Below are 14,917 nucleotides of genomic sequence, written 5' to 3' on the forward strand. Positions count from 1 at the left end.
TGAGTGTCTGATGAACTGTGTGAGAGGCAATTTCCCAATTATGGGGAACTTCAGTCGTTTTAACAGCCACAAACTCTGTCATACATTTCAACTGAAGAAAGATATTGCTTTTCAAAGCTTGTCACAGAGTGTGATTCTCCCACAGAAAAGCTTTCTGTGCCTTAGTGTTTACCTTTAAAACTCCACCTGCTACTTTCATGTCTCCAGCAGCTGTTGTTAAATTAAATTAAATTTCTAAGTAAGATAAAAAATTCATTTTGGGGGGATTCAGGAAGAAAGAGTTTTTTGAATGTTGAATTACTTTGGGTTCATTCCAGGAAGCTTTCTTGTCTTTTTATTTATTTTTTTCTAGTCTCTTTAACTAATTGTAGAGTATGAAGCAGACCCAAAGTTCTGGAATGATCTACTTTACATTGTCCTTCATACATTTTAGCATTTCTTTAATCTCACTCACAAAGAGAAAATTCTGTCTTTTTTTTTTTTTAGTGAAATTTCTCCTTCGTACAAAATAAAATGTACCTTCAAAATGTCTTAGGAAATAGAATTTCTCTTTCATAGCTGAATACACTTATAGTTTGGGCAAAAAGTAATGTACACTGTCAGTTGCAGCATATTAATGGACTTTATGATCTAGAAGTTGCTTCAGATCCTACAGGCTGATTATTTTGCAAACCAAATCTTACTTTGGCCTTGGTGGTTACTATCTATCATGGAGGATATGGAATGTGGGACAGAAGGAAGAGCAGCTGGAATGCCAGAGTCCTACAGAGGTAAATGGTACAAGAAATAATCACAAAAGCAAGAGCAATTTGCCTTACTTCATGGACCACTGAATGGGAAATATGAACATAATTTCAGATGAGGAAAAATAGGACAATGAGAGTAAAGGGTAGCTAAGTGTCACACAGTGGGCAAGTGGCTGTTTGGGTATGCAACTCTGTATCTTTTCAATGTGCTTTTTGTATATTACACCATAGCTGCTAATTGGCCCACTATTTACAAGAAATTAACACCTTATTGGTAATGAGAGATGAAACTTGCCTTTATTTCCATAAGAGAATCTTTGTTAGAATCTGAGAGGTCTGAATTTCCAGTTTTCATTTTCTACTGTGTGACTTTGACTAAGATGTCAGCTTTCAAAGCTTTAATTACTTCCTGTTCAATATGGTAATTTTAACAGTGAATACAAACCATAACAGGTATATATGAAGATTAAATAATAAATGCATACACAATATTTTTGTTGAAGACTAACACCAGGCTCAATAAAAGTTGAAAAACTATTATTGATATATATATATATATATATATATATATATATATATATATATATATATTGCATAATTCAGTGCCAAGCAAAGAGTAGGTACTACATAACTGAGTTTCCTCTCATTTAATCTTTTCTGTTACCTCCATTTCATTCTCAGGATCCTCATCAAACCCTTCTTTCTACTCTTGCTTTATATTGCCTCAAAAAAAGCAATCTAAACTACAGAATCTTTGAAATTCCCTTGAGATGTTTTAGTAATGAAAAACTTCTATCATTTCTTATTAATCAACCATGACATTTTCTTGCAATATAATCAACTGTCATTACTCAAAACATTACCAGATGCTTACATTGTATTCTAATAATGTAATCAATTGTCCATGTAATCATATTTTTGTCTTAGATATGAGCATAATCATTCAAATGATTGGTAGACATGTGTTTACTGATTTATTGCCTCTAATAAATCATACAATCTTGTTATATATGTCTTTTTATAAAATATATTTTTACTTGTAGATGAACACAATAACTGTTATTTAACTAATTGATTTATTTTTATGTGGTGCTGAGGATCGAACCAGTGCCTCACACATGCTAGGCAAATGCTCTATCACTGAGCTACAGCCCCAGCCCTATTGTGTATGCCTTGAACTACTTCTCTTCAGTCTCGTATCTGTATCTGTTGTGCTGGTTCAGTTGGTGTTCATTTTTTGCTTAGCCATAATGTTTTTTTTCATGAGAGTGAGGTGTAAACATAGGTACCAGAGTGTTTTTCTCAAGTACAGTGGTCACCTCACTATTTCCATACTCTCTAGTCCACGTTCTGTTGCTGGAACAGAATACCTGAGAGTACATAGGCTTGATGGAATCATACAGATCCTTATAAGAGAGAGGCAGGAACTTCAGGACTAGAGAGAAATTTGAAGACACTATCCCACTTGGTTTTGAAGACTGAAGAAGGGTCACAAGCCAAGGAAGCAGGTGGCCTGTAGAAGATGCAGAACACAATAAAATACTCTTTCCTAAAGTTTCCAGTAGGACTTGCTGACATTGTGATTCTAGCAATGAAAGCCATTTCAGATTTCTGAAATTTGGGACGGTAAGGTAATAAGTTTGTATTGTCACTAAGTTTATAATTTTGTTACAGCAGTAAAAGGAAATGAATACAGACTCTGGTACCCGGAAGCAATGTCATACTACGTAAATACTTCAAATGTGAAAGTGGTTTTGGAATTGGTTGGTAGGTAGGAAATGAAACAATTTTGAGGGGAATGATATGAAAATCCTGGACTGCCTTGAATAGACTGTTAGTATAAATATGGACATTTCATGCCACCCAGATTTAACACCCTAAAAATTTAATGCAATCACTATTAAAATTCCAATGTTATTTTTCACGGAGTTAGGAAAAAAAACACAACTCTTAAATTCATATGGAACCACAAAAGACCACAAATAGCCAAAACAATCTTGGGTGAAAAGAACATAGCTGGAGGCAGGCATCACACTCTCTGATTAATATATATATATGGTTGTAATCAAAACAACTTGGTAGCATGGTACTGGCACAAAAAAACTTGTCAACACATCGAGGAGGATAGAAGTCCTAGGAATAATCTCACAAATTTATGACCAATTTATTTTTGACAAAGGTGCCAAAAATACACAATAAGGATGGCTCATTAAATGGTGCTGGGAAAACTGATTATCCACAAGCAAAAGAATGACACAAGAGTCTTGTACCATGTACAAAAATCACCTCAAGATGGATTAAAGACTTAAATGTAAGACACAAAACTGTGACATCACTAGAAGAATACACAGGGGAAAAGCCTGGGATGTTAATATTGTTTTAGATACAACCCCCAAAGCTCAAGCAGCAAAAATAAAAACTAGACAAATGAAATTACATCAAGCTAAGAAGTTTCCTCACATCAAAAGAAACAATTAACATGCATATCATTTATTATAGCAGACATGAGCTGGATCTCATTAAAATATGGAGCAGTAGAGAAAAGACATGTTTTTTCTGCAAATACTTTTGGGACAATTTAACTTTCATACATAGATAAAATTGAAGACTCAGCACCTATGAGACAAATGCCTTAACTTCAGATAGTTTGCAGACTTAAATATAAAAGAGGAGACTATTCTGGTTTTAGAAGATCACAAGAGAAAATGTCATTATGAACTAATAATAGTTCAGTATTACCAAAAATTTTAAACAGTTTTCTTAAGTAAAGAAGAACAAAATTTCATCTATCAACCAATACATGAAAAAATGTTCAACATCACTAGCAATTCGAGAAATGCAAATCAAATCTACACTGAGATTCCATCTCACTCCAGTTAGAATGGCAATTATCAAGAATACAAGCAATAATAAATGCTGGGGAAGATGTGGGGAAAAAGGTACACTCATATATGTTGCTGGTGGGAATGCAAATTGGTACAACCATTATGGAAATCAGTATGAAGATTCCTCAGAAAACTTGGAATAGAACCACCATTTGACCCAGTTATCCCACTCCTTGGTTTATACCCAAAGGACTTAAAATCAGTATACTACAGTGATGCAACCACATCAATGTTTATAGCAGCTCAATTCACAATAGCTAAACTATGGAACCAACCTAGGTACCCTTCAACAGATGAATGAATAAGGAAAATATGGTATATATACACAATGGAATATTATTCAGCCTTAAATAAGAATGAAATTATGGCATTTGCCAGTAAATGAATGGAGTTGGAGAATATCATGCTAAGCAAAATAAGCCAATCCCAAAGAACCAAAATCTGAATGTTATCTCTGATATGCAGATGCTAATTCATAATAAGGGGGCAGGGAGAATAGAGGAACTTTGGATTAGAGGGGAAAGGGAGGGGAGGGGGTAAAAAGGTAGGAAGTATAATAGAATGAATTAGACATTATTACTCTATGTGCATGTTTGATTACACAACCTCTGTAACTCCACATCATGTACAACCAGAAGAATGAGAAGTTATACTCCATTTACATATGATGTGTCAAAATGTATTCTACTGTCATGTATCACCAAATAGGATAAATAAAAGAAGAACAAAATTAACCATAAAGTTAAAGACTAATATCTTAAGGCAATCAAAAAGACATAAAATATATTTGCAACACATAAAACTAGAAGAGGGCTTGTACACAGAATACATAATGACATCTGACAAAGTAACAAGAGTAAGATGGAAAAATAAATATTAAACAGAAGATTGAACTGCATAAACAGAAAGTTCAAATGGCCAATGCATATTTAAAAATATACAAACTCATTAGTTAACAGGAAAAAAAATTAAACCAAATCACTTTATCAGAGTGGTAAGCAAAAACAGAAAAGACAAACAATACTGTTATCAGTGTTGTGAATCAAGCAAAATATACTATTATTTTATTTGGTGGGAATGTAAATTTGATTCAGTTATGCTGGAAAATGTCTTTCCATCATCCAGTAAAACTAAAGACATCCATGGTTCAATCATTCTACTCCTGGTATATGTCTTGAAAAATCTATGCACATATGCATACCATGGCCAAACGTAGACCAATTGTCTATCAACAGGGAAATGGATAAATTAATTACAATGTATTCATAAAAAATTCTATTCAATATTGAATATAAATTAACTTGAGCTACATGCAACACAGATGAATCTCACAAATATTCTATTGAATAAAGGAGCAATGCAAAAAATAATACATATCATATGATACAAAACCAGGTGTGCTCTTTCAAAGTTAAGAGTGGTAAGAAAGTCATGCCCTATTTTTCATATTTTTCCTATACCCTCATCAAATATTTGTACACAATCTCTAGTAAGCTCTTCTCAAATTTTTATAATTTATATGTGACACCTCTTTCTAGGGATTTCTAACAAATTTAACTCTTGGAATTTTGATAACTTTAATTTGAAAATATTATCATTATCTTATTATCATTCATAATTATATTTTTAAAGCTACTCAGAAAAATACTTCCCATCATTTATGCTCTTTCTATAACATGACGTTTCCTGAAACTGGCTGGACTTGTGACAACTGTATGGTGCTATTTGACCTCTAAAACTTGGTACAGCTTCATCCTTATTCTTTTGGGTCTTCAACTCTTGGAATTCAGTCACCAAATAGGAAAAAAAAACATGAATTATCCATACCCAGGGGTCAATTCATTCATAGTTTTGAGGTTCTAGCTACTTGTCAGCACAAGTGCTAGAAAAGTGTATGAGTGAATACACAGTTTCCAAGCTTGTCATCCCTAATCTTATCATTTGAGGCCTCAGGCATCAAAGAGTAGAAACAGCCTATCCTATTGGTGCCTCTTCTGAATCCTGAACCTACAGAATCCATGAGTTTAATGAAATGGTTGTCGTTTTACTGAGTCTGGGTTCATTTGTTATGTTGTAAAAGAATAACTGGAAGAAATTTGGACACCAGAAGTTGGGTGCAACACAATAAAAACTAGAATTGTTATTGATTTGGGGAGATAATAGTGGGTAAAAGCCAAAAGGACCTCAAAAATAGTGTTAGTGAAGACAATAGTTTTGAGGAAGCATCATTGTAAGCATAAAGTAAAATAATATTTGATTGGCAGCTAGGAGAATGGGGGAATCCGTATTATTAGTACCAGAAAGTTAGCAACACTGACACCTGTGGCAATGTAGAAAATAAGATCCATACCTAACAAACTTTATAATAGCTAAAATAGGAGATTTCTAGGAAGACTCTTGAAAATAACATCTGGCTTTCTCTCACAGCCATGTTAAATGTGAGAGAAGAGAGATGAGCTAAAGAAAGAAAAGGTTAGATCTTAAGGAGCTAGGACTGCATAGGTTGAAAAATAAAGCTGTATCTTGCCAGGCACACTGGCAAACACCTGCAATTCTAGATACTCAGGAAGCTAAGACAGGCAGATTATAAATTCAAGGCCAGCCACAGTAATTTAGGGACACACTGACTCAAAATAAAAAATAAAATGGTCTGGAGTAGAGCACCTCTGGGTTCAATCCCAGTACTGCAAACAATTAAAACCCTCCCCAAACCTCTTTTCCATCTTCTACAGATGTCAAACATTTCTGAATTTGAGACATGAATTCCAATCATAGCTCAAAATTAGGGTAGGACTAAGAGATCCTTTGTTAAAATCTCCAAAATACACAAAGTGATGTCATATAGAAATTTCCAGAAAGATAAAAGGAACTCTGAAGGAAGAACTCACACAGCAACATTTCCAAAAAGAAAAATTTTTTTCTTTTTTTGGAACTGGGGATTTAATACAGGGGTGCTTAACCCCTGAGAAACATCCCCCGCCCCCTTTTATTTTTTATAATATTTTTAATTATAAGACAAGGTGTCTCTAAGTTACTGAGGCCTGTCTTCAACTTTTGATCCTCTTGTCTCAGCATTCCAAGTCATTAGGATTACAAGCATATGTTTCTGCAGTCAGCCATTTCTAAGAATTTTAATGGCATCTTCCCACAGAAATTTCCTGAGGTGCTAAGGTAGAAAACCTCTTATCTCAAAGAGATTTTTGAGGTACTGCTTTATCTAATGATGTACTGCTTTATCTAATGATTATAAATTAATCCACACAAAACCCACAAGATTAATTTCTTTTTAAGATAAGTCTTTTTTTCTTTCTTTTTTTTTCTTTTCTTTCTTCCTTTTTTTTTTTTTTTTGTTTTGGTACAGGGGACTGAACCTGGAGGCATTTATACACTGAGCCACGTCCCCAGCCCTTTTTAATATTTTATTTAGAGACAAGGTCTCACTGAGTCACTTAGGACCTTGCTAAATTGCTCAGGCTAGCTTTGAACTTGAAATTCACCCGCCTAAGCCTCCCCAGCTGTTGGGATTACAGGCGTGCTCCATGGCATCCAGCAAGATGAGTCATTTTATTTATTTATTTAATTTTATTTTTTTTATTGGTTGTTCAAAACATTACAAAGCTCTTGACATATCATATTTCATTTTAGACAGAAGAGGAAAGAGTACCAAGTGAAAAAAGGCTTTTGGAATTTCAAATTCCAGTCAATGTCCAGAGGGTAGACTAAGGAGCTTTTTCAGTTAAAACATAGGCTATATATTATGGAAAAGGAGGAGGACTCCGAGGCAGAACTAAGAATCACTGAAAACATCTTGAAGTAGTATTACTGAAGCCCTAAATGAATCAACAATGTGTGAATTAGGATTACTGTGGAGTAGTAACCATTGTATTCCTCTTGTTTTCCCCTTTTTTAAGAATGGGAATGTCTATAACAATTATCCCGTGCCTGTTCTTCCACAAGATGTTGGGTGCTAGGGCAACTGGCATGTCTTTTTATATCACTGGTTTTCAAATCAAAAGCAAGAACATTCAAGGAACTGTAACTGAGGCATCACACCTCAGGAGCCTTAGACACATCTGGACCTAATTAAGATGGTAAAATCCCAGGCTTTGAGCTAATGCAGTAGTAGGATGAGACCTGAGGGTTTTAAGGAGAGATGACATGAATACTCCTATGTGAGAAATATAAATTGCTGTGGCTAGAGTGAGGATGGGTTGGCATATTTTATTTTCAAATGACAGCTGCATTAAATCATATATTCTGTTCTAACGCTGTGATGCTAATACTCCATTGAGAGGTGTTGCCTCTTGATTCTGGATGGATGTGTGATGGTGATGGGAGTGATGTTATCAAAGCAAGGATATAAAAGACAATGCATATCCTACCTCCTTCTCTTGCTGCATTTACTTTTGGAACTCAGCAACCAGGTTTGGGAGAAGACTAAGTAGTTGACTAAATGAAGAGAATCATAAGAACCACTGAAAACAACCTGGAATTTTACCTGGGATTTTACCATCTTAATTAGGTCCAGATGTGTCTAAAGCTCCTGAAGTGTGATGCCTCAGTTAGAGTTCCTTGAGTGCTCTTGTTTTGATTTGAAAACCAGTGATATAAAAAGACATGCCAGTTGCCCTAGCACCCAACATCCTGTGGAAGAACAGGCACGGGATAATTGTTATAGACATTCCCATTCTTAAAAAAAAGGGGAAAACAAGAGGAATACAATGGTTACTACTTCCCAGTATTTCTAATTCACACATTGTTAATTCCTTTAGGGCTTCATTGACTAAATGAAGAGAACACTTGGAAGTACTCTGACAACAGGGCCAGTGTTTTAGCAGATTACAAGCGCAAATGTCAGAAATGTGAGTGAGTCTTCAGATGATTTAAGATTCCAACTTTCAAGTTGCCTCCATAGTTTCAGTATCTCTACTTGTATCACCCACATATCATAAATCAGGGTCAAGGTCAACCTGTCCTTGCTTTGCCCTTTTTAGATTACTGATCCACAGAATCCACAAGCATAATAAAGTGGCTATTGTTCTACACCACTAAGTTTAGTGTGATTTGCTATGCAAGAACAATAATTGGGTCAGGTAAAAACAACTAGAATACCACCTAGAGTTTTCCAGAAAAGACAAAATTCTAGTCTAGGGCTAAGGAAAATGAACATGATCAGAAAATTAATATGATCTCACTCTGGAGTAAAGATAATTGCGTACTTCTTGATCTGGGTTGTAATTATACAATTCTTATTTTACATTTGTTTATTATACTCTATGTCTTATGCAGTTTTCTGTTATATTTTAATACATTATGAATGAAAACAATAGACTAGATATGCTTTTCCAATAAATAGATACATGTATTTTGTTATTTTATGGATGCTTTATTTCTCAAGCTTTCATTTTTTAATTGCTTTGTTATGTAAAATCAATTAATGGTGTTTTAAAGAGAGTTTCCTCATTGACAACTGCATTTGTTCTTATTTGAACCATGAACTTTAAGCAGAACATAACTCCCCTTCTGATAGAAATATGTGAATTATTGCATTAATAAAATTTTCAAGTGTTAGTTCCATCAAACCTTTAGATTAGTAGGTAATAATAAGACAATTGCTCATATTTTTGGTTGAAATTATCAATTTTCTTTTCCTCTGACTTTTCCACATCATCAAAAGACATATCAAGTTTTTCAGACCTTTGAATAGTATCAGAAAAATTTCTGGACTATGGTTTATTATTAATATCATTTTGTTCTCCTATAGATTCAAAAGATTCATCTAAGCTCCAAGATATTAGTCACAACATATTTAGAGGGTAATGATGAACTGGTGCTCTACCTAAAATACAATCTTCAGATTCAAAATCTTCTGATTAGTTTCACAGCTAACCATAATTCAGGCTAGTTGTAAGAGGGTGCTCTGAATGTCTTATGGATCCACTGTGTGTGGGGGGGGATCTAATGCCGTAGGGGTTTCTGTGGCCTCCTGAGATAATAAGCAAGAGCCTATAAAATTATACATCATAATTTGGGGTATTAATTAATCTTTCTGCTTACCACAGTTACATTATTCATCAGGTCATATGAAAAAAATGGCATTTATAAAACCACCACCATCAATGGCAACAAAACAATGTGGCCATTTCAGTATTGAAGAGGTAAAGTTGATTTTTGAAAACCTAATAAGATAGACAGTAGATGGTGATGACTGTAGTAAAGAAAGATGAAGAACTGCTGGGAGATACTGATGTAGAGTTTCTATTTCTTATTAGAAAATCAGGGAAGACTCTCAAATAATGTCACTAACAGTCATTCTGTTGTGAAAATTTATAGAGCTATAAACATAATTTGTGCATATTTTGCATGTGTGTTTTATTTCAAGAAATTTTTTTTGGCCATGCTAATCTTCTCTGTATTGTTCCAATTTTAGTTTATGTGCTGCCCAAGTGAGCACCAAAAATATTTCTAAAAATTCGGTTAGTAGTTCAACTGTTCAATTATTTCACTCATTTTAAGAATTCACTTAAAATGTTTTAAAGAATCATGACTTTGAATTGATTTTTATATTTTATGCTGATCCTATGAACTAGTAGAAACATTATCAAAGTAACATAGTTTTATTATTTATGACTGAGAAAAAGATTATCAAGAACTTTGAAAACTATTAAATTTTTGTACAGATGGTACAGTACAATATTCAAGAAAGACTGAAGTTCCAGCCAAAATTTTGGAAATTTCCTTGGCATTGTCTTCAAATAAAAGCTTCTCTGAGTGATGCAATAATTAGTAAACAATTTCTCATATGCTTTTCTCATATGCTTCTAGTCAACATGTAAATATCAAATAAAATTAAGTAATATGTCTGAGGATCTAGAAAGTGAAATGTGGAAGAATATACATGTAAGCCAAGTTGGCAGCTTCTTGTGCTCCAGCTGCAGAAGTAGTTTGGAAATTTTATCAGGCCTTGGATATTCATTTTTATCAAAGTTATGAAATTAACATTATTAAAAATTTTGAAAAATAAAACTTTAAGTAAATTTGCATTTTTAAGTGATATTTTAAGAGATGCCAGTATTTTCTTTCCCTTCACAAGAAAAAAAATCAGTAATGAAGATGGTAGTAGAGAAGAGTAAAATTTGGGGATTAATAGGTAAATGAACAGAATTAGAGAATATCCTGCTAAGCGAAGGAAGAGAATGCCCCAAAACCAAAGACCAAATGTTTTCTCTGATAAGTGGATGCTGATCCACAATTGGCAGGGGGCAAGGGAAGAAGGGAGGAACTTTGGATTGAACAGAGGGGAAGAAGGGGACGGGAGGGGAGAGGGAGAGCGTGGGGGGAAAGTTGGTAGAATGATATGGAGGTTATTACCCCATGTATGGGTGTGAATGCACAAATGGTGTAACTCTAAGTCTAAAAATATATAAACTTATTTTACTGTAACATAATTTCTCTGTTTGTGCATGTAATATCATGCATAACCAGATAAATGAAAAGTTGTGCTCCATTTGTGAAAAAAAAATATTTAAAAAAAAGATGGTATAGGGGGAAAGAAAAAAAAGACTGAAGACTATTAATATGGTCTGTGACCTGTTGACCAGCAACTGGAGACAGAGCAGGTTCTTGGTCAGTAGGTGTGAGTGGCCTGGGAAAATAAAAAGTCTGAAATAATCAGTAAGAAATAAGACAAAGCCAAAGATTATATTTAAAAAGCGGAGCATCTGATGGGTCTTCCAGTCTTGATAGGAACTGAAACTGAACAACTGAAAAAGGCCCCAATTCTTTATTTAAGGGGGAGTACATCAAAGGCAGGGATTAGATTTCAATGGGAGGAGTCTTGTTTCTGTGCTTGTTTCTCTGTGTGGCAGGGATCCTGCAGTAAACAGGTTGATTGGTTGATTGGCTCTTGGTGGGTTACTCCCATTTCTGGGGCTATGTTTGAACTTCAGCTGTGAGCTAAACCTGGGTGCCAGCTTGAGTCAGGCATTATTTTTTTTTAAATTGATTTAAAATAAATAAATGACTGCAGAATGCATTATAATTCTTATTACACATATATACCACAATTTTTCATCTCTCTGTTTGTATATAAAGTATTTTGACACCCAATTCGTGTCTTCATACATATACTTTGGATAATGATGTCTATTACATTCCACCATCCTTGCTAATCCCCTGCCCCCTCTTTTTCCCTCCCACCCCTCTTCCCTATCTGGATTTATCTATTCCTCTCATGCCCCCTCTCCCTACTCCACTATGAATCAGCCTCCTTATAACAGAGAAAACATTCAGCATTTGTTTTTGGGGGGATTGGCTGACTTCACTTATCATTATCTTCTACAACTCCATCCATTTACCTGCAAATGCCATAATTTTATTCTCTTTTATTGCTGAGTAAAATTCCATTGCGTATATATGCCGCATTTTTTTTTATCCATTCATCCACTGAAGGGCATCTAGCTTGGCTCCACAGTTTAGCTATTGTGAATTATGCTGCTATAAACATTGATGTGGCTGTGTTCCTGTACTATGCTATTTTTAAATCCTTTGAGTATAGTCTGAGGAGAGGGACAGCTTTGTCAAATGGTGGTTCCATTCCCAGATTTCCAAGAAGTCTCCATACTGCTTGGATATTGGCTGCACCAATTTGCAATCTCACCAGTAATGTATGAGTGTACGTTTTTTCCCTACATCCTCACCAATACTTATTGTTGTTCATTGCCAGGTTTTGGTTCTCGAGACTTAAAGGCTCAGGGGTCACTCCAGAGAAACTGGGCTGACTGGGCTGTGCAAAATAACCACACAAGAGACAAATACCTTTTTCTTTGGGTTCGCTGTGACTGCTCCTCTAACCTTAAGGGTCCGCAGAAAAAGAGAGAGCAAGAGCACAGGCTGACCCCTTTTATTGAGAAGCTATTCAAATGAGGCACGGGATCAGGTTTCAGGGGGCTGAATCTATCTTCATGATATCCACTGTCAGCAGATTGACTGACACCTGGGTAGGCCACACCCAAAGGCACAGTAAGAGAAGGGGACACACACAAGGCACTTCCATGGAAGATTCTATCCTAAACAGGGCAAGGGGTTATATTACAAAGGAACAGGTGAGCATAGCTTCACCCATGGGGCTGTAGCAAGACACACCCATGCACAAGACACCAACCTTCAAATGCAAGAAGGGTGAGGTTAGGGTTAGGGTTAGGTTCTGTGACTGAGAGCAAGAAGGGTGGGGAAACCTCTGCCACATTTCTGTGACTGAGCGCCTGAGCACCCAGTTGGGGAGTGTGACTCAGTCACATGTAAGGTTGGTCTCCCACAGTTCATCTGCATAATAGTTGCCATCTGACTGGAGTGAGATGATATCTTAGAGTAGTTTTTATTTGCATTTCTCTAATTGCTAAGTCAGGCATTCTTAAACCAGTGGGTTCCACCTGGGAGTTCCCAAAACAGCAACTTCCCTGCCTATTAGCTCAATTCACACACCCTAGATGGCTCCCAACAGTGGTACTTTGTCAAAACCTATCAAAAGGTAGTATGGCTAAATATAATCATCTATATAACATCTGAACCCATCAAAAGACACCACCACCAATTTCTAATGAACAAATTATTTTGAAATTATAAGAATGATCTGAATTAGTGCTACAATTTATATCATTTAGTATTTCATTTAGAGAATACATTTATACATTTTTAGACTTAGATTTTCTGTGTGTACTTGTTATTAAATATTTTAATCTCACATATTTTATTATTTTACAACATGATATACTCATTTATGATTATTGTTTTTCAGGACTTTCATTTGTTTGATACTTCATTGTAACATTTATAGTACTATGTCAGTGGTGCATAATAAATGATTTACTTCATCTCTCTAATACACATGTATGTATATATATATGTATATATATATATATATACATGTGTGTACATATATACATATGTATATACATATATTTATTTAACTTACATAAATTATTACATATTTGGCTATAAAACACATATAATTCTTTTCAAAAGTGAAGACTTTAAAATGATTCTCAAATAGAAATGGAATATATTAGAAACAAATCATAAAGAGTTATAAGTATTTGGAATTAATAAGTATTCATTAGGGATCCCTTAGATATTATAATTGAAATAAAACCCAATATTACTTTCTTCCTATAAAAGGCAAAACACAAATACTTGAAACCCAATTCATGGGAAGCAGTAGAAAATATATATTTTAAATATATTCAGTATTAAAGAATATAAAGCTTAGATAATGAAACAATATTTATAACATCAACTTAGAACATAAGGTGATTATTTTTTTTTCAAAATTTAAGCAGCATAGTAGAATCAATAAATTTGAAATTAATATAATTAAAAATAAATGTTAGGAAAATTAAAATTGTCACCTGAACAGGCCAATAAAATATATAAACTTTAAATAAAACAGTGGAAGAGCAAAGTGACAAAAATGAAGAATGAATAAAACTTATAAGTGGGTATATCTCCTCATGAAGTTGAATCAAACATATACAATGATATCGTGTACAATTCCTTTTTTTTTCTTTTGCAGTACTGGGTGTTCTACCCCAACCCTTTTTCATTTTTTGAGTCAGGGTCTATGTTTCTGAGGCTGGTTTCAAACTTGTCATCCTCCTGCCTCAGCCTCCAGAATAACAGAAATTACAGGTGTGCGTGCGCTACTAGTTGGCGATGTTCAATTCTTTGACAAAGAAAGTCTTCAAAATATAAAAGAAATAGCTAATTTTGGGGCTGGGATTGTGGTTCAGCAGTAGAGCGCTCCCCTAGCATGGGCGGGATTCTCAGAACCACATAAAAAAAATAAAGGCATTGTGTTGTGTCCATCTACAAAAAAAAAAAAAAAAAAAAATCTCAAAAAAATATAAAAGAAATAGCCAATTTAATAGCAAATATTATGATGCTTAATTTTATGTGTCATCTTGACTGACTTAAGGTAAAACATTACCAAATATTGATTGAACACTATTTCTTGGTGTGTCTGTGTGTTTCTGGAAGAAATTAGCATATGAGTCAAGTCATAAACATTGCCCTCACCTTGTAGGGTGGCCATCATCTAATCTTTTGAGAGTTGAAATGTGGAGTTAGGGTGAATTTTCTCTCTGCCTAAGATGAAATATCTCTCACCAGTGACCCACGCTGACGAGATGAACTGGGTTCAAAAAAGCTGACAGCAGCATTAAGCTAAGAAAACAGGGAAAAAGCAGAGGACACAAAAGTAATTTTCAAATGGAGGGTGGGACTGTTCTG

At 34.6% G+C, this 14,917-nt stretch overlaps 1 pseudogene; it reads right to left on the reverse strand.

The window, feature by feature from the left end:
• Positions 1-9,992: 9,992 nt before the first annotated feature.
• LOC114098652 (U6 spliceosomal RNA) lies at positions 9,993-10,085 on the reverse strand (annotated as a pseudogene).
• Positions 10,086-14,917: the final 4,832 nt, after the last annotated feature.

The sequence above is a fragment of the Marmota flaviventris genome, chromosome 9 (genome assembly GCF_047511675.1).
Source record: "Marmota flaviventris isolate mMarFla1 chromosome 9, mMarFla1.hap1, whole genome shotgun sequence".
In the NCBI taxonomy this organism is placed as follows: domain Eukaryota; kingdom Metazoa; phylum Chordata; class Mammalia; order Rodentia; family Sciuridae; genus Marmota; species Marmota flaviventris.